At 47.9% G+C, this 24,044-nt stretch overlaps 1 protein-coding gene and 1 pseudogene across 1 annotated transcript in view; both read left to right on the forward strand.

The window, feature by feature from the left end:
• LOC116974418 overlaps nucleotides 1-24,044 on the forward strand; it is a 271,724-nt gene that overhangs the window by 57,467 nt on the left and 190,213 nt on the right. The gene's annotated exons all lie outside the window — the stretch shown is intronic.
• On the forward strand, nucleotides 11,195-14,126 carry LOC116974419 (annotated as a pseudogene).

The raw sequence follows: 24,044 nt of genomic DNA on the forward strand, positions 1-24,044 counted from the left end.
GGCTCCGGAAGCAGAGCCAGCCAGGACTTACCAACGCGAGGCTGGCCGTCTTCGGGGCCGAGGCAGAGGTGGCCCGACTCGCTGAGTAAGGCAGATTATCACCAGAATGGTGTCAAATTGGGAAAAGGGGAAGTACAAAGAGATCTGGGGGTCCTTGTTCATCAGTCACCGAAAGTAAGCATGCAGGTACAGCAGGCAGTGAAGAGAGCGAATGGCATGTTGGCCATAATAAGAGGAGTTTAATATAGGAGCAAAGAGGTAATTCTGCAGTTGTACAGAGCCCTAGTGAGACCACACCTGGAGTATTGTGTGCAGTTTTGGTCTCCAAATTTGAGGAAGGACATTCTTGCTATTGAGGGAGTGCAGTGTAGGTTCACAAAATTAATTCCTGGGATGACAGGACTGTCATATGTTGATAGAATAGTGCGACTGGGCTTGTATACTCTGGAATTTAGAAGGATGAGAGGTTATCTTATTGAAACATATAAGATTATTAAGGGATTGAACACGCTAGAGGCAGGAAACATGTTCCTGATGTTGGGGGAGTCCAGAACCAGGGGCCACAGTTTAGGAATAAGGAGCAAGCCATTTAGAACGGAGATGAGGAAAAACTTTTTTACACAGAGGGTTGTGACTCTGTGGAATTCTCTGCCTCAGAAGGCAGTGGAGGCCAATTCTCTGGATGCGTTCAAGATAGCGTTAGATAGAGCTCTTAAAGCGGAGTCAGGGGATATGGCGAGATGGCAGGAACGGGGTACTGATTGTGGATGATCAGCCATGATCATATTGAATGGTGGTGCTGGCTCGAAGGGTCAAATGGCCTACTCCTGTACCTATTGTTTATTGTCTATTGTAAATGAGATCCCATTGTGACATCAAAGGAGCAAACTGCCAGCATCTGCCACCATCTGTCACTGCAGTCATTCTTTCTCAAATAGGATTTTGTAAAGTTGAAAATGTTAAAAACGTGTAAAATATAACACCAATCTGAATAAAACCTGATACAAACCATCACAGGACAATTGTGAGTAAGTTGGTGCAGACATTTTAGTGCTACAGGGTATCTTGTTCCGTTTTGGTATAGTTCCGGGACACATTTACAGGCACGCTCACACACAAGCATAGAAACAAACAAGATGAGAGTTTCAGTAATATATAGACCAAGTGGGACCCGTTCCCCCAATGCAATATTCCACCACTCACACATAGCCCCCAACTGCGCTCTCTCTCTCCCTCTCCCTCTCCCTCTCCCTCTCCCTCTCCCTCTCCCTCTCCCTCTCCCTCTCCCTCTCCCTCTCCCTCTCCCTCTCCCTCTCCCTCTCCCTCTCCCTCTCCCTCTCCCTCTCCCTCTCCCTCTCCCTCTCCCTCTCCCTCTCCCTCTCCCTCTCCCTCTCCCTCTCCCTCTCCCTCTCCTCTCCCTCCCCCTCCCCCTCCCCCTCCACAGCCCCCACCTGCCCACGAACACAGCCCCCACCTGCCCACGGACACAGCCCCCACACGCCCGCGGACACGACCCCCGCCCACGAACACAGCCCCCACACGCCCGCGGACACGACCCCCGCCCGCGGACACAGCCCCCGCCCGCCCGCGGACACAGCCCCCTCCCGCCCGCGAACACTGCCTGCGGACACAGCCCCCGCGGACACAGTTCCCGACCGCCCTGAAACACAGCCCCCGCCCACGAACACAGCCCCCAACCGCCCGCAAACACAGCCCACGCTGTCCGCGAATGCGAACACAGCCTCCGCCCGCGAACGCGAACACAGCCCCGCCCTCCCGCAAACGTGAACATAGTTCCCACCCACACTCTGCTCACTCCACTCCTTCAGCTTTATTCTTGCCGCCGGTGATTGACAGTGGGTGCCGGAAGGGGCGTCGCCGTCCCGGCAAATGACAGGAGTGAGACCAATAACTTTTGTAATATTTCACCGATCTGAACAAAATGTGATGCACTTGCAGCACAGGAGAATGGCGAGTAAGGTGGCGAAAAATCATAGCGCTATACGGTACCGTTTTTGCGCGAATTAAAAAACTGACCATTTTCAGGAACTGGCTTTCATCTTGGAAATATTTCCAGCAGATATATTGCATTCTTAGAATGTTTCTGCTCTGTAAAGAAGTGAATCTCACACACTTGTAACTTTACTTGACTCTTTAATAAACACACAGATTAAACATGATCCAGTACTAACTGCACGCAGTCTGTCACCGTGCTGGAGAGAGAGCGAGAGATAGGAAGAGAGAGTGTTATTATATTTGATAACTAAGGCGTGGTTAGTGGTACTGAGGTAGCTACATTATTGGTTGCATGCATAAACCATCTACATCCTTCCCCTTAGAAATCAGAATTGAAATAGAGCCATGGCAGTGTGATTATATAAAATATACGAATCTGAACAAAGTCACCATAGCGGACAGGCGGCTTAACAATGCGACCCGAACGCGTGCATACAACACCTTCCCCTCCCCCCCCATCGGAAAGAAGAGAAGGCGCAGCAGAAGTAGGCGAGAAAGTTAAAACAGGAGGCGACGCATCCGTAGCAGCAGTCAAAGCAGGAGGAGACGCAGCCGGAGCAGGAGAGACGGGAGGGGAGGGAGAACGTGCAGGAGGGAAGGCAAACCGGCCAGAACCCGGCGGCAGCTGTGGAGGAGAACGCAACAAGTGAGGGGGCCGGGGCATGCAGGGATCAGCAGGAAAACCGGCAGGGGCAGGCTGGGACCGCCGAGGTGGAGCATAAGGACCCGCAGGTGGAGGCTTCGGCTCGTTCACAGCCTACAGGTGTTGATGGCTCCGACGATAGACAGTCCCTTCATAGTCCACCAGGTAAGAACGAGGCGAATCAGCAACACCAACTACGGTCGCGAGACGGGAATAGCCGGTGCTAGTTTGTAACCGAACGACTTGCCCTGGAAGTAGGGACGTCAGCGGGCGGTAGGACCTGTCGTGGGAACGCCGTTGAACCTCATGCTTCTGTTCAATCCGCTGCTGGACAACGGCAGGCTCTAATACCTTGGGTAGCAGGGTCTGTTGAGCGATCGGCATAGGTGGCCTGGTTGTCCGCGACATCAGACGCTGGGCAGGGGAACCCATGGTCGGGTCACGGGAGATATTACGGAGGTTAAGTAAGCCCAGGTAGAAGTCGGAGTTAGACAGGCGGGACTGCTCAAGCAGACCCTTAGCACTCCGCACGGCTCGCTCGGCAAGGCCGTTGCTTTGTGGGTACTCAGGGCTGCTAGTGTAATGATGAAAGTTCCACTTGGCAGCGAAAGTTTTGAATTCAGCGCTGGTAAATTGTCGGCCATTGTCAGTTTGTAAACGGACAGGAGCAACGAAGGTGGCGAAGTGCCTGCGCAGTCTGCTGATGACCATCTCGGAGGTGATTGAAGGAAGCAGGTCCACCTCGAACCAGTTGGAGTACGAGTCCACCAGGACAAGAAACTGCTTGCCCCGCCATTCGAATAGGTCGGCAACCAGCGATGTCCAGGGCATGGCGGGCGCCGGCTGCTGCAAAAGGGGCTGCCGCTGCTGGTGCGGGGCGAGGTTGTTGCAGGTGGAGCAGGAGAAAACTCGGTCCTTGATATATTTGGCCATACCAGGCCAGTAGAATTGTCCCTGAGCGTGAGAAATAGTGGCATCGACCCCAGGATGACCGCTATGGGCTGCGTTGTAGTAGAGATCATACAGAGAGGCCGGAACCACGACCTTGTGGCCTTTGACGATAACACCATCTTGGAGCACCAGCTCGTCGCGGACCAGAAAGAACGGTTGGGCACCCGATGGCAAAGTTGTCCGTCTGTCGGGCCAGCCGCGCTTGATGACAGCTGCGAGTTGCTGCAACGCAGTGTCAGCGGCGGTGTGCTCGAACAGGCACTGAAGTTGCCTGGTTGGGACGATGTTGACGTTCAGCACCAAGAGGTTTTCTTGCTCGTAGGGGTGGTGGTCACAGGTGTGCCGTGGGGCACGAGATAGAGTATCGGCCACATGCATTTCAGTGTCCTTTTTGTAAACCAGTTGGAATTCAAAACGATGGAGCTGCAGCATCATACGCTGCAGTCTGGCAGGGGCAACATGTATGGGCTTGCTAAGAATTGTCACTAGTGGCTGGTGGTCGGTCTCGACCGTGAATCTGCTGCCGAAAAGGAAATCTTTAAACTTGGAACAAGCAAACACAACCGCGAGGAGCTCCTTCTCGATTTGAGCATACCGTTGCTCCGTGTCGGTCATGGTTCGCGAGGCATACGAAACAGGTAGCAGCGATCCGTCATCAAAGAGCTGCAGGCAAGCAGCACCGAGTCCAAAACGGGAGGCATCACAGGTAACAACAATGGGACGGCGCAGGTCAAAGAATTTAAGTGTCGGGGTGCTGGTCAGCTTAGATTTCAGAAATTCGAAAGCCTGTTGGTGTTGTGGGAACCAGGACCAGGCAGTGTCTTTTTTAGTTAGTTGCCTCAGGGGCGAGCTCAGCTCGCTGAGATTAGGAATAAACTTGCCGAGGTAATTGACCATGCCCAGGAAGCGTTGCAGACCGAGGACATCGGTTGGGGCTGGCATCTCGGAAATTGCAGCAGTCTTTTGTGGGTCAGGCTTTAGTCCATCAGAAGTGAAGATGTGTCTGACGTAAGGCACTTCAGAGACGCGAAATCTGCACTTTTTTATGTTCAGTTTTAAATTTGATCTGTCGAGCCCGGTCCAGGACCCGGTGCAGGTTTTTGTCATGTTCGGCGGCATTCTCCCCGTAGACTAGGATATCATCCACGATGATGGCGCACGGCATGCCAGCGAACAGCTGTTCCATGGACTTCTGGAACACCTCGCTGGCAGAGTTGATTCCAAATGGCATCCGCAGGAATTTGAATCTGCCATAGGGAGTAGCAAACGTTGTAAGATCAGAGGATCGTTTGTCGAGTGGTATTTGCCAGAATGAACTTTTGGCATAGAGGACGGAGAAAACCGTGGCCTGGCCGACTTGAGCCGCAACATCTTCCACGGTTCTCATGGGGTAGTGTGGTCGCCTAATTGCGAGGTTCAGGTCCTTTGGGTTGATGCACACTCTTATCTTGTTCTTGTCCTTCTTTAGCGTGGCAACCATGGTGGAGACCCACTCGGTGGGCTCGCTAACTGCCTCCAGCACTCCCATCGCGACCATGCTCTTCAGCATCGATTCAACCTTGTCCTTCATAGCGAGGGATACTCTGTGTGGTGCACGGACCACAGGCGCCACCTTTGGGTCGGTGGCGATCTTGTAGACGAAAGGCAGTTTGCCCAGCTCATTATCAAACAAGTCCGGATATCGGATCCAGCATCACCCGCACCTCATGGACAGTGCGGTCGAACGAGACTAGTCCCAGGTCCTGGCATGCCTGGTTGCCCAACAAAGTCACACAATCAGAGTCGAGAACATAGAACGTGAGAGCCCGCGATGACCTCTGCAGCACACAATTGAAGATGGCCTTGCCCACTGGTTTCAGCACCTCGCCCCCGTAAGCATGTAAAGTCGAACGGTCAGCGCTTAGTTGCTCATTGTGCCTAATCTTTCTGAACAGGCTTGTTGACATAACATTGACTTTCGCCCCTGTGTCGAGCTTAGCAGAGAAGGTCGAATTGTTGACAGTAACGAGGACCGAAGGATCCGTGAGTCGAGCAGGTGCGTGTAGGAGTGTGAAAACACTAGCATCTCCTTGAGAACTAATTGGCTCAGAGTCGTGGGCAGTGTCGAGAGAGGACTGGGAACCAAACTCGCTATCAACTTGCACCAAGTTGTTTAGGACTTGTCTAGAAGCTGGGGGAAGTTTCCCACGGGAGCGGCAGACAGCCGGAAAATGGTTCAATTTCTTGCAGAAATTGCAGGATTTTCCATAAGCCGGGCACTGCGACTGCATTGAATGCACATAACCGCAATTAGGGCATTTTTTAACGCCTTGGCCGCCGGGGACGTAGATGGCCCGCGACATGGGTCTGGTGTTAACTATGTTGGGACATTGAGACCTGTTGAGACCAGTTAAATTAATCGATTTATTATCAGACCCCCGCTGTCCGAACAGCGGGTCAACGACTTCGGCTAACCTGCATGCGTGCATGGCTTCGGTTAGAATAAGATCTAGTTTCCTTAGTAGCTCCGATCGTAATTTCTGATCGAGCATCCCTGTCACTAGAATGTCTCTAGTAAGCTGTTCAGTCATATTATCAAATCGGCACCTCTGAGCGAGGTAACGCAGATCAGCAATAAAACATTCAACAGGCTCATCATGCTGCTGCTTTCTCGTAAAAAACTTGGCTCTCTCTAAAATGCGGTTAGAGGGCAGGTCACAAAGCTCAGCGAATTTTCGCAACAGACATACCGGGTCGTCGGCAGACTCTGCAGGTACTTGGACCTGATCGTGTTCATCCCGGACCGCGGGACTGTAGGTGAAGGCTTGTGCTCTCCTCATGGCATCAGGACCAGCAAGGTTTAGAAGCAGGGAAGCTTTAACGGCATCAGGGTCGTTGCGATGAGCAATGTTCATGTAGTGGGTAAAATCCATCTCAAAAGTCGCCCAGCACTCCGCTATGTCTGCATCAAAGACCAGGGGCGCAGGTTTGCGGCATGAGGATGCCATGGTGACACAAGGAGAGTAAAACTCCGACAAAGAAACAAACTCAAGAAATAAAACCCGATAAACAGGAGGCGCGAGAATTAACTTGCCGACACCATGTAAAGAAGTGAATCTCACACACTTGTAACTTTACTTGACTCTTTAATAAACACACAGATTAAACATGATCCAGTACTAACTGCACGCAGTCTGTCACCGTGCTGGAGAGAGAGCGAGAGATAGGAAGAGAGAGTGTTATTATACTTGATAACTAAGGCGTGGTTAGTGGTACTGAGGTAGCTACATTATTGGTTGCATGCATAAACCATCTACATGCTCCAAGATCAATGCAAGTTCCAGAGACGATTCAAATATTTAGATGGAAGATCAAATATTGATATGTTTAAAAAAATGTATTAGCTGCTGCATCACTCATTTACTGCTTCCATTCTGAACAATATGCCATAAGGTTCCTCAGTGTGGTGAATTTATGACAACAACCAGGGGGAAAGTAGATATCTAATGACTGTAAGTTGAACCACTTCCCACTAAAATGTGCTAATGTATATTGACTTGCTACGTTTCAGGATTGGATGAGAAAATGAAATTATTTAAACAATTCAATTTATACAATGAAGCCAGCCATTTCACTTTTTAGCAAATATTTCCCTGCAACTTCTTTTATCTGGTCACTGACTGCTTTGCTGCAGTTGTTGTGATCTGTATTGTAGTTGTTTTTCTTTCTCCTGTCCATCTATGTAGCATCAGTTTCAATGTTTTGCTCTATATTATTACACAGGAGGCAGCTTCTATTCAAATTGTGCTGATGTTTTAGCTTACAATATTCTTGCTGTGATTTCATCTTAAAGGGGCGATCCCTATTGAGTCATATCTCTATTCTAACAGGATCCTGGGGTGAAAGTTAATTAATTTGTGTAATAGCACAGATAAAGGGTAGATTAGCTAAATGTTGTGATGGATTTACTCAGCATATTTGGCAACACATTGGAAACAAAACCAAAGGCTTTGTATTTCGCAAGAAATATGTCTCATTACAAGTTTATTACCACTGTGCTTATTATCTGCAGTCAGACTCAAAACAGCAGTTTTAATGTTGATTTGTTCCTTTACTCTGACAGGATTCCATAAATTAGTTTTATTCGTGAGTGGTAAACTCTCCAAAATTTTATTTGCTCTGTCGCTTCAGTTCTGATTTGATTTTCTAATTAAGTTTTTACGACACCCTGGTGAGTTCCCCCTTAGGCTTTCAGTGACAGGTCAGTTGATAAAGTGCCAAGTATTTCTTATCAGATTCTAGTAAGCTTCAGTGCACCTTGTTGGATACTCAACTAATTGTCATTCTAAATCTTTATAAAATAAAAAATAAAGATTTTATTCCTGTCACTGTTCATTTTAAATGTTTTCACCTTTAAAATATTACATTTTTGATTTTTAAGTGCTTGTATTCTGGCTCATCTTTAATCTTAACATTTTCTTTCATTTGGATTTTTTTAAGCTTAAGATGAAATTAATGTTTGATAACTCATGGAAAAAAAGCATAAAATTAGTTCTGTTTTTACTATTGCCTAAGGTCTAATTTAACAAGGGTTTTTAAGGTTCAAGAAGCAAAATAGCTTTTGACATGGTAACCCAAATGTATAGTAAATCAGTGAATCATATTCCTCTCTGATTTCTTTGTCAAATCTATTCTTTTAAATTATTATATTTTTATGTTGGTGAGTTATGAATGAATTAGTGGATTAGAAAGTCTGAGGATTAAATTCAGTACAAACAGCCTTTCTTCTAATGATGTTTGCACACGGTGGTTCTATCTCCTTAGTAAATGTTCCGCCCACTTTCAAACCTTTCACCATAATGTTATTTTGTTGCTTATTTCCATCACCAGCATTATCCAAAAAAAATCATAATTGCATTGGCCTTTAATTTATCAGTCCATCTTCAACATTCCTTTTCTTTTGCCCCATAAATGTGTTGTTTCCTGCAAAATCCATAGTTATTGTTTCTTTTAATTTGCTTTCTGACCCTGCCAAATGACTGAATACCTGGTCAAAATTACAAAGGGCATACTCTGCGACTTCAAGTGTAGTAATGTATCCCTCTTTATAAGCCAGTTTGGTATTCCGAAAAACGCAAGGAATGATGGGATTTCTCAAAGGTCATTCGAGAACAGGTAGCGAGGGGGAGCGGTATGTAACAGCGAGAGAGAGAGGGTAGATGCGACTGGGAGACAGAGAGAGATGGTGAGAGGTGGGGGAAGAGAGGTTTCAGTTAGACAGACGTCCACTGGTAAAGCCATGGCTCGTTGCTTCTGGGAGAGTCGAGAAAATGTCCTCAATCGAGAGAATGCAACTTCAGAACCCCCTCGTCTCGACCTCGCTGGAGATTTCCGCGGGCGCAATGAACAAATGACATGTGAGCGAGCCGCGCGCGGTAGCTGGTACCTCTCTGCTCGGCGGCGGCCGACTAGGATTCCAGAGCATCGCCGATGCCTCACAACAGCTTCTGAACCGCCTTCGCCTGTCCGAATAATGTGACCGACGTTGGTTGAGCTGAAGCTGGGATCCAACCACTCTCACAAAACGCCGGTGTACGACGAGGACGTTAAGAACACTCAGTTCAGTCATTTGTTCCTTGCACCCGTGGAAATCCCCGCTCCCATCCATCCCAACCACGGTGCAAAAGTCTAATGTGTAGAAAGTCTGAAGGAGGTTCGCGGACGGGAGTGTCGACCCAGGCCCGCAGCCAGCGAGGAGGGGAGGCGCCGGCCCCAGCTTGACTCTGCCTGTCCCGCAGGCGGGATAGGCGGGGTTGAGCTGGAGTTGGTGCTTCTTTTCCACGTCACCTGCGGGCCTGGGACAGGCAGAGCCGAGCTGGAGCCGGGGCACCCCCTCCGCGGTCCCGTCCGACTCTGCCCCCAGACGGGACACTCGGGAGGGGATGGGGACGGCCCAGCGGCAGCTGGATAGAAACGAGACGCAGGTCTGCACCCATGCAGCGACACGGCCCGCGCGAGTGTTTAGCCCAAGTGACCTATGACCTGTGCATGTGCAGTGGAAATACCAAACTGGCTTAATCTTGACCGGCCTGTTTCTTGTGACACCAATGACCTCTTCTTCTCCTGCAAAACCCTTTATTTTGGGTTGGGTGGAATAGCCCTTACTCCGCAATGATATATCTGGCAGATCAACCACTGACTTATTTAAGTTTCTCATTAACATGCTAACTTTAATGACATTATGTGAAGATGCTCAACTAGTTCAAAATTTATGATGATAGCACAGTTCAATTTTACTAATACACATATTTGGTTCAAGTTGTATGCCGATATCACTTGGTTCTATTTTGCCAACATCTCTATAGACTATTCCATCATCACAGAACTGTTATAATGCAGAATAGTTTTTTACAGCATTAATGCTTGCTTGGTTTTGACAAATTACAATTACAATATTTAAATAATTAATGCAAATATTCCATTGCAAATTAAATTAACCTGGCTTGAATGTTTTTCAAATATTTCTAAATGAATACTTGAGATAACCTGTAAGAGACAGGTGACTTCGGCCAGTTCCAAAAAAATCTGCACTTCTGAGCTTTCTCCCATTATGTCTGAATCCATTGTAGACTAATTATAAAGAATAATTTGCAATACTTAGTTAATAACACTATTTTCTCATCATATGACTATTGGAATACTGGAAGGAAAACTAGAGGGACTTTAGTTTGTCTCTTAACCAACGATTCCTAGATTCTGATATTCTCCTTGATGTGTATTGGATCTTAATGCATAGCAGGTTATATGTATAGCAGTTATACAATGTGGAGACAGGCCCGTCAGCCCAACTTGCCCACGCCGACCAACATGCCCCATCGACACTAGTCCTACCTGCCTGCAATTGGCCCATATCTCTCTAAACCTATCCAATCCATGCACCTGTCCATATGTTTTTTAAACGTTCTGACAGCACCTCCCTCAACAATCTACTATGGCAGCTCGTTCCATTTACCAAACACTGAATAAAAAGAAAAGTTGCCCCTCAGGTACCTATTAAATCTTCCCCCGAACATCCCTCACCTTAAATATATCCTCTGGTTCTTGATTCCCCAACTCTGGGTAAATTACTGTGCATTTACCCTGTCTATTCTTCTCACAATCTTATACACCTCGATATGATCACCCATCATTCTCCTGCGCTCCAAGAGCACATATATCTTCAAAGAATCAATCCCTTTCTCAGAATTACATGGAAAAATACCCCCAGGGGTGCCCGAGAGGGGGGGGGGGAGGATGAACACCTCAATTTGACGGATCAAAGGTTAACGACTAATGGCGATGGACAACCGACTATGAGTATCAAATGCAGATGTGGTAAGGTTTGCAAGAACAGCTGAGGCCTGAAGATTCACCAGACCCGGATGAAGTGTTTGGAGGGACAGGTAGTGTCACATCGCACAGGTATTTTACCTGGTGAGACGCAGGAGGAGCCGGGCCCGGAATCACCCCATAGAGCCCGAAGCCTCCAAGTGGCGCAACTAGTCCCACGGAACAGTTCTCCGGAGAAGGTTCGAGTCAAATGGCCTCAGGCCTGCAAGACGGCAGTCTGGCATCAGTTCGACGAGGACGTCGACAAGGTGCTAGAAGCAACTGCGAAGGGAGTCGTGGACCGAAGGCTGCGGATGATGACGATAATCATCATTAGCCTAGCTGTGGAAAGGTTTGGAGCAATGGAGAAGAAGCAGGCCAGAACACCTTTCACCATGAAGCAACGAGCAACAAAGATCCACAAGATCCGGCAGGAGCTGAAGCCCCTCAAGAAGCAGTATAAAGAGGCCAGGGAAGAGCAACGTTCCCCCTTGGCTGAGCTGCGAACCATCCTGAGGAAGAAGCTGATGACCCTCCGTAGAGCTGAGTGGCACCGAAGACGCTGGAAGGAAAGAGCCAGGAAGCGAGCATCCTTCATAGCCAACCCCTTCGGCTTCACCAAACAACTACTCGGGCAGAAGCGCAGTGGGAGTTTGGCTTGCTCTAAGGAGGAGATCGACCAGCACATCCAGACGACCTACAGTGACCCCGTCAGGCAGCAGGAGCTGGGCCAGTGCAACATCCTGATAAAACCACCTCCAGCTCCATCAAGGAGTTTGATAGTAGAGAGCCACTCCTGAAAGAGGTCCAGGATGTTGTGAAGAGAGCAAGATCTGGCTCAGCCCCTGGCCAGAGCTGAGTCCCCTACAGGGTCTACAAGAACTGCCCCTTGTTACTGAAACGGCTGTGGAAGATCCTGAAAGTCATCTGGAGGAGAGGGAAAGTGGCGCAGCAGTGGCGATTCGCTGAAGGAGTCTGGATCCCAAAGGAAGAAGATCGATCAGTTTAGGATCATCTCCTTGCTAAGCGTTGAAGGCAAGATCTTCTTCAGCATAGTGGTGATGCGGCTGACCAACTTCCTCTCCAGCAATGGCTACATCGACAGCTCAGTGCAAAAGGGAGCTTGTCTGGAGTGCCGGGGTGTCTAGAGCACACGGGAGTGGTGAACCAGCTTCATCCCGCACAAGCTGATCCAGACAGTCATGGCCAAGCATCATGTGCCGGGCCAAGTGGCAGATCTCATCCTGGACTATTACAACCAGTTCAGCATGAGAGTCTCATCAGGGTCAGTAACATCAGAGTGGCAGACTGGAGGTTGGGATCATCACAGGCTGTACCATCTCTATGATCCTTTTTGCCTTGGCGATGAACATGATCGTCAAGTCTGCTGAGCCAGAGTGCCGGGGCCCTCGGACCAAGTCAGGAATGCACCAACCACCAATCAGAGCCTTCATGGACGAACTGACTGTCACCACTCAGTCAGTGCCAGGAGGCTGGTGGATCCTGCAGGGGTTGGAGAAACTGATTGGATGGGCAAGGATGAGATTTAAGCCAGGAAAATCAAGGTCACTGGTGCTGAAGAAGGGCAAAGTCATTCAGCATCGAAGGGACACCAATCCCAACTGTCTCCGAAAGGCCAGTGAAGAGTCTTGGCAAGGTGTTTAACAGCAGCCTGAAGGATACAGCATCTGTCCAGGCAACCTGTCAGGAGCTAGAGAGTTTGTATGAGAGCAGTGGACCGGTCGGGGTTTCCCGGCAAGTTTAAGGCATGGGTTTACCAGCATGGTATCCTGCCAAGGATATTCTGGCCCTGCTTGTCTACGAAGTCCCAATATCCATCGTAGAGAGATTGGAGAGGAAAGTCAGCAGCTTTCTCAGAAGGTGGCTGGAACTGCCCAGGAGCCTTAGCAGCATCGCCCTTTATGGAAATAACACCAAGCCCCAGGTGCCCCTGAAGTCCCTGGAGGAGGAGTTTAAGGTGACTCTGGCCAGAGAGGTGATGCTGTACAGGGACTCCAGCGACCCCAAGGTGGCTCAGGCAGGGGTGGAGGTGAAAACTGGGAGGAGGTGGAGAGCCGGCGAAGCTGTGCTGCAATGAGTCTCGGATACGCCACAGAGTCCTGGTGGGAGCTGTGACTCAGGGAAGAGCTGGCCTGGGAATCTTCACAACTCCCCAGTTTGACAAGGCCAAGGGGAAGGAGAGGCGCAGGCTGGTCCAGGAGGAAGTGAGGGCAGTGGTGGAGGAGGAGAGGTCTTACCAGAGCGGTTGGATTGAGGCAGCAGGGAGCCTGGACAAGGTGAGAGCAAGTCATGGACAGAAAAGTCACATGGACTGAGCTCTGGCAGGCTGAACCACAGCGCATCAAGTTCCTGGTCCAGGCAGTGTATGATGTCCTGCCCAGCCCATCGAACCTCTTCATCTGGGGCAAAGCGGAATCTCCAGATTGCCCGCAATGCTCTGGCAAGGGGACTTTGAAACACATCCTGAGCTGCTGCCCAAAGGCTCTTGGGCAGGGCCGGTACACATGGTGTCACGACCAGGTTCTTAAACCCATTGCAGAAGCCATCAGCATGGGAATCAGCAGCTGCAGACAAGCACGCCCCAACACCCAGATGATCATCTTCATGGAGGCCGGAGTGCAGCTGCCAAGAACCACAGCAGCCAGGAATCTGTCAGGAATCCTGGCGACTGCGCAGGACTGGCAGCTTCCCGTAGACCTGGTGAAACAGCTGAAGTTCCCACAGCACATTGCCACGACCACCCTGAGGCCAGATATCCTCCTGGTCTCAGAGGCGACCAAAATCATTGTCTTGTTGGAACTGACTGTACGGTGGGAGGACCGTCTGGAGGAGGCCCACGAGAGGAAGATGACCAAGTATGAAGAGCTGGTCATAGACTGCCATAAACAGGGCTGGAAGGCAAGGTGTATGCCCATCAAGATTGGCTGCAGAGGTTTTGCAGGGCAATCGCTCTACAAAGCCTTGAGTGCACTGGGCATCAACGGAGTGGCGAGGAGAAGAGCCATCAAGAACACCACAGAGGCAGCAGAGAAGGCCTTGATATGTCTCTGGATCAGGAGAGAAGGTCCATGGGGAGGAGCGAATGCCACCTGAACACAAGTCATGGTCTGATCAACCACGGCTGGGTCGCCTGGGTGAGGATGTCTGATGTTGAGAGACCTGAAATACCCAATGACCCCAGGTTACATCACAGATGATGTGTTCAGGAGCATCAATAGATGTATGATTTATCAATCAGAAAACATGTTTGCATGTTCTGAGAAGCATTTTCTTATTTGGGTGAACGTGATGGTAATACATTCTTGCTATGATTTGGAACACGTGGATTTTAAGGCTCACTCAGTGATTTAAGCATCACTGATGTTTTCAAATTTCCTTAACATGGCTTTAAGATTTATAGCAATGAAGTGGTGTCAATTTTAATATAACGGGCAGAGCAAAGAAATACCGTACAGCGTCAGCATTAAAAAAAATGCTGGAGTAACTCAGTAACTTATATAAACTCAGCGGGTCAAGCAGTATCTGTGGAGGGAGCGGACAGATGATCTTTTGAGTCGGGACCCTTCCTCAGACTGAAGATTTGTCTGTTCTGGTCAAGGATGTTGCCTGACCAACTGAGTTCCTCCAGCACTTTGTCTTTTGCTCAGGATTGTAGCATCTGCAATTTCTTGTACCTCCATTGTCAGATAAATTTTGGTCTGGAAACCTGGGCTTCTGTTGGCCTATCACAACATTGTTGATTCTTTCAATACTTATTATATAAATGTATCATATTGGAATCTATGTAATCTAGTGCATAAAAGTTATTCCTAGAATTGGCAGAGTTTATTCTTACCTCAGAGACTTCTTACTTTTCTAAGACTGAGACATTTATCTGTGTTCTGTTCCAAGTAGAAACAGATTCTAACCTCTCAGTGTCTTTACCTATCTAGAGCTCTATTACTGTCTGGGCTTCTGTCCACTGGATTTGAATTGAAATTATACCAGATGATTTTAATTTAGCTGAACATTTATCAGAGCATGAAGATTTCATGTAATCCAGGTGCAAGAAGCCATCCCAGTACTCAGTTGCATATTGCCCATCAATTGTTCAAGTACAATGAATATTTCTCCTTTGTATTTACCGAGCAGAAAGACAGTAGGACTGAGGAACTTGGGGCAGTCAATGGAAGTGTCTTGAGAGCAATCATTGTTACCGTCAAAGAAGTACTGAAGGTACTGTCATGTTTGAAGGTAGACAAATCTCCAGGGCCTGATCAAATATATCCAAGGGCATTGCGGGAAACTAGAGAGGAAATTGCGGGAGCCCTGGTTTAAATTTACGAGTCGTCCTTAAATACGGGAGAGGTGCTGGAAGTCTGGAGGGTGGTAAATATTGTGCCTCTTTTCAAGAAGGGCTGCAGGGAAAATGCTGGGAACTATAGGCCTGTGAGCTTAACATCTGTAGTTGGAAAGTTACTATAGAGTATTCTGAGGGATAGGTTATACCGGCATTTGGATGGGCAAGGTCTGATTAGGGATAGTCACCATGGTTTTGTACTTGGGAGGTCGTGTCTTACAAATCTGATTGATTTTTTTTGAAGACGTGACCAAAACGGTCGATGGCGGGCAGAGCAGTAGGTGTTGTGTATATGGATTTCAGTACGGCATTTGACAACGTTCCACATGGTAGGCTGCTCTGGAAGGTTAGATTGCATGGGATCCAAGGAGATATAGCTGAATGGATAACAAATTGGCTCCATGGAAAGAAGCAGAGGGTGATGGTGGAAGGTTACTTCTCGGACAGGAGGCCTGTGACTAGTGGTGTGCCTCAAGGTTCGGTGCTGGGCCTGTTACTGTTTGTCATCTACATCAATTATTTGGATGAGAACATACAAGGCAAGATTAGCAAGTTTGCTGATGATACAAAAGTGAGTGGTTTTGCAGATAGTGAAGAAGGTTGTGAAAGATTGCAGCAGGATCTGGATCGATTGGCCAGGTGGGCGGAGGAATGGTTGAAGGAATTTAAGTGAGGGGTGTCGCATTTTGGGACGTCAAATAAGGGCAAAGAGTAAATGGTAGACCTCTGGGTAGTGTTGTAGAGCAGAGGGATCTAGGAGTACAGGTACATGGTTTCTTGAAGGTTCAGTCACAGGTAGATAAGGTGATCAAAAAAGCTTTTGGCATTTTGACCTTCATTAGACAGAGTATTGATTCTGAAGAAGGGTCTCAACCCGAAACATCACCCATTCCTTCTCGCTTGAACTGCTGAGTTGCACCAACATTACCAACCTATTGAGTATAGAATTTGGGAGGTCATGTTCCAGTTGTATAAGACGTTGGTGAGACGGCATTTAGAATATTGTGTTCAGATCTGTGCACCATGTTATAGGAAAGGTATTGTCAAGCTTGAAAGGGCTCTGAAAAGATTTGAGGATGTTGCCAGGACTAGAGGGTGTGAGCTATAGGGAGAGGGTGAGCAGGCTGGGTCTCTATTCCATGGAGCGCAGGAGGATGAGGGGGATTCTTATAGAGCTGTACGAAATCATGAGAGGAATAGATCGAGTCAGAGTCTCTGGCCCAGAGTAAAGGAATCGAGGACCAGAGGACCCGAGGACATAGGTTCAAGGTGAAGGGGAAAAGATTTAATAGGAATCTGAGGGGTAACTTTTTCACACAAAGGGTGGTGGGTGTATGGATCAAGCTGCCAGAGGAGGTAGTAGAGGCTGGTGTTATCCCATCATTTAAGAGACAGTTAGACAGGTACATGGAAAGGACAGGTTTGGAGGAATATGGACCAAGTGCAGGCAAGTGGGACTAGTGTAGCTGGGGCCGAAGGGCCTGTTTCCATACTGTTTCACTCTATGACTATGACAATTCTTTTAATCTATTATTAAAGGTAAGCTTCATCGATCACTGGTCTCTAAAGTACATTTCAATATGAATGGATATTTAAGTGAAGGGTAGATTGTAATTTTAACCATAATCAATCAAAAGAGTAAGACAATGTTAACAATGATGTGCTTATGTTGCACTTCTGGTGTAGCAAAAACACATTAATCAATGCCTTTGCTCTTAAGTAAGTCCAATTTTAGCTTAAATCATTCATCAATTTGGGTGGACTGGAACAGGCAGTAGAGGGAAGCTCAATGGCCTAGTAAGCGGAGTAGGATCTGTGCACATTATGAGATTGTATCGCTTATTCATAAAATCCAGTAAAACTCCAATAATTTATCATCCAACCATTTGGAAACCCTGATGATCTGGCATCAGGCTCGCTAGGTGATGCATGCAATTTCCTCTAATAGGGCCATGGCTTCTGAGTTTCATGACCACTTGCTCAGGCACCGAGTCCCAGACTTGCCTACCATTAACCTAAGCCCCGGTTTCTGTGCTTGCTGATCATTTGCTAGGTCCCCATTTCCAATGCTGCCTGACCACTAATCGAGGTCCGAGGACTGGTGGTCCCCAACCACTCACTAGCTGGGCAGAACGCACACTCCTTGACTACTCACCAAGGTGATGGTTCCACACCCTCTTATGCATTCACTGGGCCCACCGTTTCTGAGCTTCCATTAAACTCACTTTGATCTGTTGGCTACCTCTATTGAAAGCTCGCACTGTTTTCTGCATCTATCTATATTACTAAAACTCTGTTCTTGACCGGTTTTGGTATCTGTGCTGCGATTTCCAATGGAACGCCGCCACCTACGGCCGTCATTTTTGGCCACCTCGCTCAGAGCCCCTCTCCGCCGCATGTGTGCCGAGGATTTTTCCCGTCGATGAAATATGACAGAGATATTAATGTTTTTACAAAATTGCCCATTCTCTCTGCTGCCCCTGCTGGAGAGGGGGGGAGGGACTATAAAACCAGGAAGTGGTGTGCCTCAATCAGTCTCTGCAAGTGGTGTGCCTCAATCAGTCTCTGCAAGTGGTATGCCTCAATCAGTCTCTGCAAGTGGTGTGCCTCAATCAGAGCTCTGAATAACACTGAACAAATGTCTCCACAGCTGTGAGTACCCATAATGTGGTTTGAAAATGAAAATATGGTTAGTTTGAGGGGAAAAAAGCACTGCCTGCAAATGGTTGTTTGGGGGGTTTGGGTAAAAGAGCACCCTCTCTCTCCCCACCTCTCTCTCTCTCCCTATCCCTCTCTCTTTCTCCCTATCCCTCTCTCTTTCTCTCTCTCTCTACCCCCTGTCTCCCTTTCTCTCTCTCTCTCCCCCCTGTCTCTCTCCCTTTCTCTCTCTCCCCCCCTCTCTCTCCCCCTCTCTCTTTCCCCCCCTCTCTCTGTCCCCCCCTCTCTCTCCCCCCTCTCTCTCCCCCCCTCTCTCTTCCCCTCTCTCTCTCCCCCTCTCTCTCCCCCTCTCTCTCCCCCCCCCCCCCCCTCTCCCCTCCCCTCCTCCCCCCCCCCTCCCCCCCTCCCTCCCTCCCCCCCTCTCCCTCCCCCCCCACTCCCTCCCCCCCTCTCCCCCCCTCTCCCCCCCCTCTTCCCCCCCCTCTTCTCCTCCTCTCTTCCCCCCCCCTCCCCCCCTCCCCCCCTCTCATCCCTCCCCCCTCTTCCCCCCCCTCTTCCCCCCCCTCTTCCCCCCCCTCTTCCCCCCCCTCTTCCCCCCCCTCTTCCCCCCCCTCTTCCCCCCCCTCTTCCCCCCCCTCTCCCCCCCTCTCCCTCCCCTCTCCCTCCCCTCCTCTCCCATGCTCTCTCTCTCTCTCTCCTCTCTCTCCCCTCTTTTTATCCCTCTCCTCCCGTCCATCTCCTCCCCCACCGTCCCTCCCCTAAACCCCCCTCCCCTCCACACACCCCTACCCCCTTCCCTCCACCCTCCCTCCCCCTCCCCTCACCTCACCCCCCTCTCAGCACACCCTCTCTCTCCCCCTCTCTCCTCTCCCCCCTCTCTCCTCTCCCCATCCCTCTCTCCTCCCCTCCCCCTCTCCCCCTCCCTCCCCTCCCCCTCTCTCCTCTCCCCCTCTCTCCCCTCCCCCACTCTCCTCTCCCCCTCTCTCCTCTCCCCCTCTCTCCTCTCTCTCCCCCCCTCCTCCCCTCCACACCCCCTACCCTCTTCCCTCCACCCCTCCCTGCTCCCCACCTCACCCCCCTCACTCTCACCCTCTCCTCCCCCACCTTTCCCCCCCTCACTCACCCTCCCTCTTCTTCTCCTCTCCACCCCCTATCCCTCTTGTCCCTCTCTCTGTGTCTCTGTGTCTCTCTCTGTCTCTGCCCCTTCTCTCTCTGCCCTCACTCTCTAACCGCCCTCCCCCCCCTCTAGATGTGACTGCAAGTTGGGGGCTATGCGTAAGTAGATAGGGTGGTTATGGGGTAAAAGGAGCAAATTAATAATATAAATATAATATCAAGGGGGGTAATTAGCGTGAGTGCGGGGGGGGGGGATAGTTAGTGTGTGACGCTGCATGCCGCCTCCCCCCCAACAACCGCACGTTGGGGGCACAGATCTTGACCACTTCCTGTTCTGTATATTGATTTAAGAAAAAACACTGCCACTTACAGCTGTGATTTTTGGCCATCTTACTCAGAGTCCCCCTCTGCTGCGCAGGACAAGAGGATTTTTCCCATCGATGAAAAATAAAAGAGTTATTAGTGTTTAACAATTGAGATTCTCTCTCCTGAAGGCCACGCCTGTTCCGGAGAGACTATAAAACCCGGAAGTGTTGAGTGCCTCAGTCATCGCTGCAAGATGGGGGAGCGAGAGGTTCATGTCTCTCAGTCTGAGCTATGAATGACACTGAACACATGTCTACTAAACTGTGAGTGTGGTTTTACTGACCTAAACGTAGTTTGAAAATGAAAATGTGGTTGGTTTGACATAAAGCACAGCAAATGGTTGTTGATGGTGGTTGGTTTGAGATAAAGCACAGTAAAAGGTTGTTGGTGGTGTTTGGTTTGAAATAAAGCACAGCAAATGGTTGTTGGTGGTGGTTGGGTTTGAAATAAAGTAGCAATGTTACAACATTTTGAGATTTTAAAAATCAAGTCTGCAATTTATCCCATCAGATAAAGCATATAAAGAAGTTTAATAAACCTAATTCACTTTCATATCTTCAGTATTAAAAAAGTTATGGCCATTTCATACTTGGAAATTAGCATCTTGTTCCCTATTGATTTTCCATTGACTTAACACAAAGGTTGTGATCAAGGACAGTGAAATGGCCATAACTTTATTAAAAATTAAGAGAACTGAATGAAATTTTCAGTTATTATAGATAGAAGCATTCTGAAACAAATATTAAACAATCTTACTTGGATGACCTGAAATTAAAGCATATAATTAGTTAGTTACCCAATTGTAGCTAATTCCAAAATTCAATTACTAGATCTAAACATCTATCCATTTCTTAAGAAAAGATTAACATTTTTAAATAGCCTAAGTGGCCAAAGAACATTCACACAAGAATTCACAATAAAACATGATTTTAAAATCTCATTGACATTAATTTATAGGCCAAATGGAAGGGATTTAGTGTTCAATTGTTGTAAATTAATGGCCATTTAAATCAGCTTGCCAGTGGAATTCTGTGGAACGTGCTGGTTTGGAACGCTGCCATTGCGGTGAATTTGAACCCCATATGGCATGAAAGATACTGCGGGATTGAATGGGCCCCCAAGTCACGTATTCGCAACATAAAATTTTGAATAAAGGGATCTTAAGAAGCCCTTTTTAATGTAAAAATAAACAACCTACCTTGCTTGTCCCCTACATGATATCCGTCGCGTTGTCGGGGTACGCGGCTTTATTAAATTAAATAATCCAATTTAGTTTAAAAATACCTGCAGCGAATGAATTTCGCAATGATTTTTCGTCAGCAACTAGGCAGGCTGAACAACATCGATTTCAACAGCCTAGAGAAAATCGCGTTTTAAACCCGCCCCCCTCTCAAAGGCGCCAAAGTCGCGCACACGGGCAGCGGCAGAACTGCAGCGCCGCTGAAGGTAAGTTTTGCAACATACCTAAATAAAGCACAACAAATGGTTGTTTGTGGTGGTGGGTTTGAAATAAAGCACAGCAAATGGTTGCTGATGGTGGTGGGTTTTAAATAAAGCACAGCAAATGGTTGTTGGTGGTGGTGGGTTTGAAATGGCAAATGATTAAAAGTCTAAACTTGACAACTTCCTGTTTGCACTGTATATTGATTTCAGATAAAACGCTACCACTTACAGCTGTGATTTTTTGCCATCTTACTCAGCCCCCCTCCACTCATCAGTTGCAGGGGATTCTTCCCATCAATGAAAAATAAAAGTGTTATTAGTGTTTAAAAAATGTTGAGAATCTCTATCCTGTCAATCACGCCATGAAGGCCACGCCCCTTCCAGTGGGAGGGGGAGGGATTATAAAACCCAGAAGTGTGGGTGTGGCTCAGTCTCTGCAAGATGCGGGAGGGAGAGGTCACGACTCTGTCTGAGCTGTGAATCAACTGAACACACTGAATGTCTACTGAACTGTGAGTGTGGTGATTATGTGGTCTTTTGTGGTGTTTTCGTATGGTTTTATGGTGGTTTCACCCTGCTTGAAATGGTATGAAACTGCATTTGAATTTGGTGGCCTTGCACCCTGTTTGAAGTGGCATGAAACTGCACTTGAATTTGGTGGCCTTGCACCCTGCTTGAAAAGGTAGGAAACTGCATTTGAATTTGGTGACCTTGCACCCTGCTTGAAATGGAATTTCAAGGAATAGCTGTGAGTCAACTGCCAGCCCACCAGCCGTGAGTGAGCTGCCAGCACATCAGGCTTGAGTGACTGAGCTGCCACCCCAAGAATCCATTTGGCCCACAATGTCCATACTAGCCCTCTGGAAACCAGTCCCTTCAGCCCACCACATCCATACTAGCGCTCCAGTAAGCCCCCCCCCCCCAACTGGCCACCAATATTGGAATTGGTGGAGAGGTGGAATATTGCGTTGGGGGCCCAGCCCTCCCGTGTGACCATGGGACCCAACGGGTCCCACTTAGTCCAGTATTATACTAAAACACTTCGTAGGTTGTAGCCGGTGCTGACCGGTGAATTTTATTGGCTCGTTGGGGGAAAAAAGGTAAGCATTCGTTTTCAGAACCAAGAATAACCGACCGGTAATGTTAAATGTCCACCGAGCTTCACAGCCGTGTATCTCTAACAAGGGACTGTAATTTCAGTTGTAAACGTGCAGGTTGAATTTGCGCTGTTGCACCAGCAGCAGTTTTGATCAAGGCCACAGGGGAATGATATTCCAGCACTTAAGTTGTGCACAAGCTGCATGTTAGATGCAAATATGTATGCAAAAACATTGCAGGAGCAACCACCATTTGAAATGGTGAGATTGCAAGGATAGGAATTGGTGATGGTAAGGTTCACCTAGTAAAAATAACTTACCTTGAAGATCAGTCTAATAACAAGTATGGAAAAATAAAATAGAACCAGCACTTATGACTGTTTGAATAAGACAGTACCAGGCCTGCACTCTGCAGGTAAGGCCTGCTTCTGAAATCAAGTGTCTCCCTGTATAGAAAAAATGCTGGAGTAACTCAGCAGGACATCCTTGCTCTCCATTCCCTTTGCCCTGTTTTCACACCTTCGCACTTCCTTAACTATCTATCTCCTTCCCCCTTGACGTAAGTCTGAAGAAGGGTCTCAATAGACAATAGACAATAGATAATAGACAATAGGTGCAGGAGTAGGCCATTCGGCCCTTCGGGCCAGCACCGCCATTCAATGTGATCATGGCTGATCATCCCCAATCAGTAACCCGTTCCTGCCTTCTCCCCATATCCCCTGACTCCTCTTTATGTAAGAGCCCTATCTAGCTCTCTCTTGAAAGTATCCAGAGAACTGGCCTCCACCACCCTCTGAGGCAGATAATTCCACAGACCCACAGACTTCTGTGTGAAAAAGTGTTTCCTCATCTCCGTTCTAAATGGCTTACCCCTTATTCTTAAACTTAAACTTACCCCTGGTCTGGACTCCCCCAACATCGGGAACATGTTTCCTGCCTCTAGCGTGTCCAAACCCTTGATAAGACAAATAAGATATCCTCTCATCCTTCTAAATTCCAGAGTATACAAGCCCAGCCGCTCCATTCTCTCAGCATATGACAGTCCCGCCATCTCGGGAATTAACCTTGTAAACCTACGCTGCACTCCCTCAATAGCAAGTCTTGACCCGAAACGTCACCCATTCCTTCTCTCCAGAGATGCTGCTGTCCCGCTAAGTTACTCCAGCAATTTGTGTGTATCTTTGGTTTAAACCAGTATCTGCAGTTCCTTCATACACATGTGGCCCTGTATTTTTGTATTAAAAAATTGCAAGAGTGATGTCAATTGCAATTATGTGCCAGTTGATGTTCTGTGCACACCCACCAGCCTTGATATGCAAGCAGCTTAATAGCACAAAAAAAGTGCCTCACTGTTTGTAAATTATGGATGCTGTGGCTTCAGCCATAAACTCAAGCATCTCATCCAATTCTCTTCAACACAGCAGGGAAACATAATGTACGATATGCAAAATAGCATGGATATAAAGGGAGGATTTTGGAAGTTGGAATTAAGGGAAGGCACGCTGCCTCATATCCATAAGATAGACACAAAATGCTGGAGTAACTCAGCGGGTCAGACAGCATCTCTGGAGAAAAGGAATGGGTGATGTCTCGACTCGAAACTGAGTTACTCCAGCATTTTGTGTCTATCTTCGGTGTAAACCAGGATCTGCAGTCCCTTCCTGCATATTTGTATGCCTCATATCCATGTTTAGATCTCATCAGGTTCCAATTTTTATCCTTCACTCATCCTCTGCAAATTTTTCAATTCTGGCAAAACTCCACAACTGTGACATTAACCACCACATGCCTTTGACTGTAATTTGATATTGTCCAATTTATATTTGGTTTCCTGTCTCATCACCTTCATACTCACTACTAAATATTTGTAAAGTGGAATTTAAAAAGTTGGTGAAAAATATACATCTCCCCTTCTGCATTCCTCAAATCAGCAATTCCTGGTGTAACTCAGGATGTGCAACCTTTGCTAATCTATCCTGAATTATTTTAAATGAGAAATGTTAGTTTAGTATAAGGATGGATTGCTTGTCTTTGAGATAGGTTAATG

Source organism: Amblyraja radiata, chromosome 6 (assembly GCF_010909765.2).
Source record: "Amblyraja radiata isolate CabotCenter1 chromosome 6, sAmbRad1.1.pri, whole genome shotgun sequence".
Classification (NCBI taxonomy): domain Eukaryota; kingdom Metazoa; phylum Chordata; class Chondrichthyes; order Rajiformes; family Rajidae; genus Amblyraja; species Amblyraja radiata.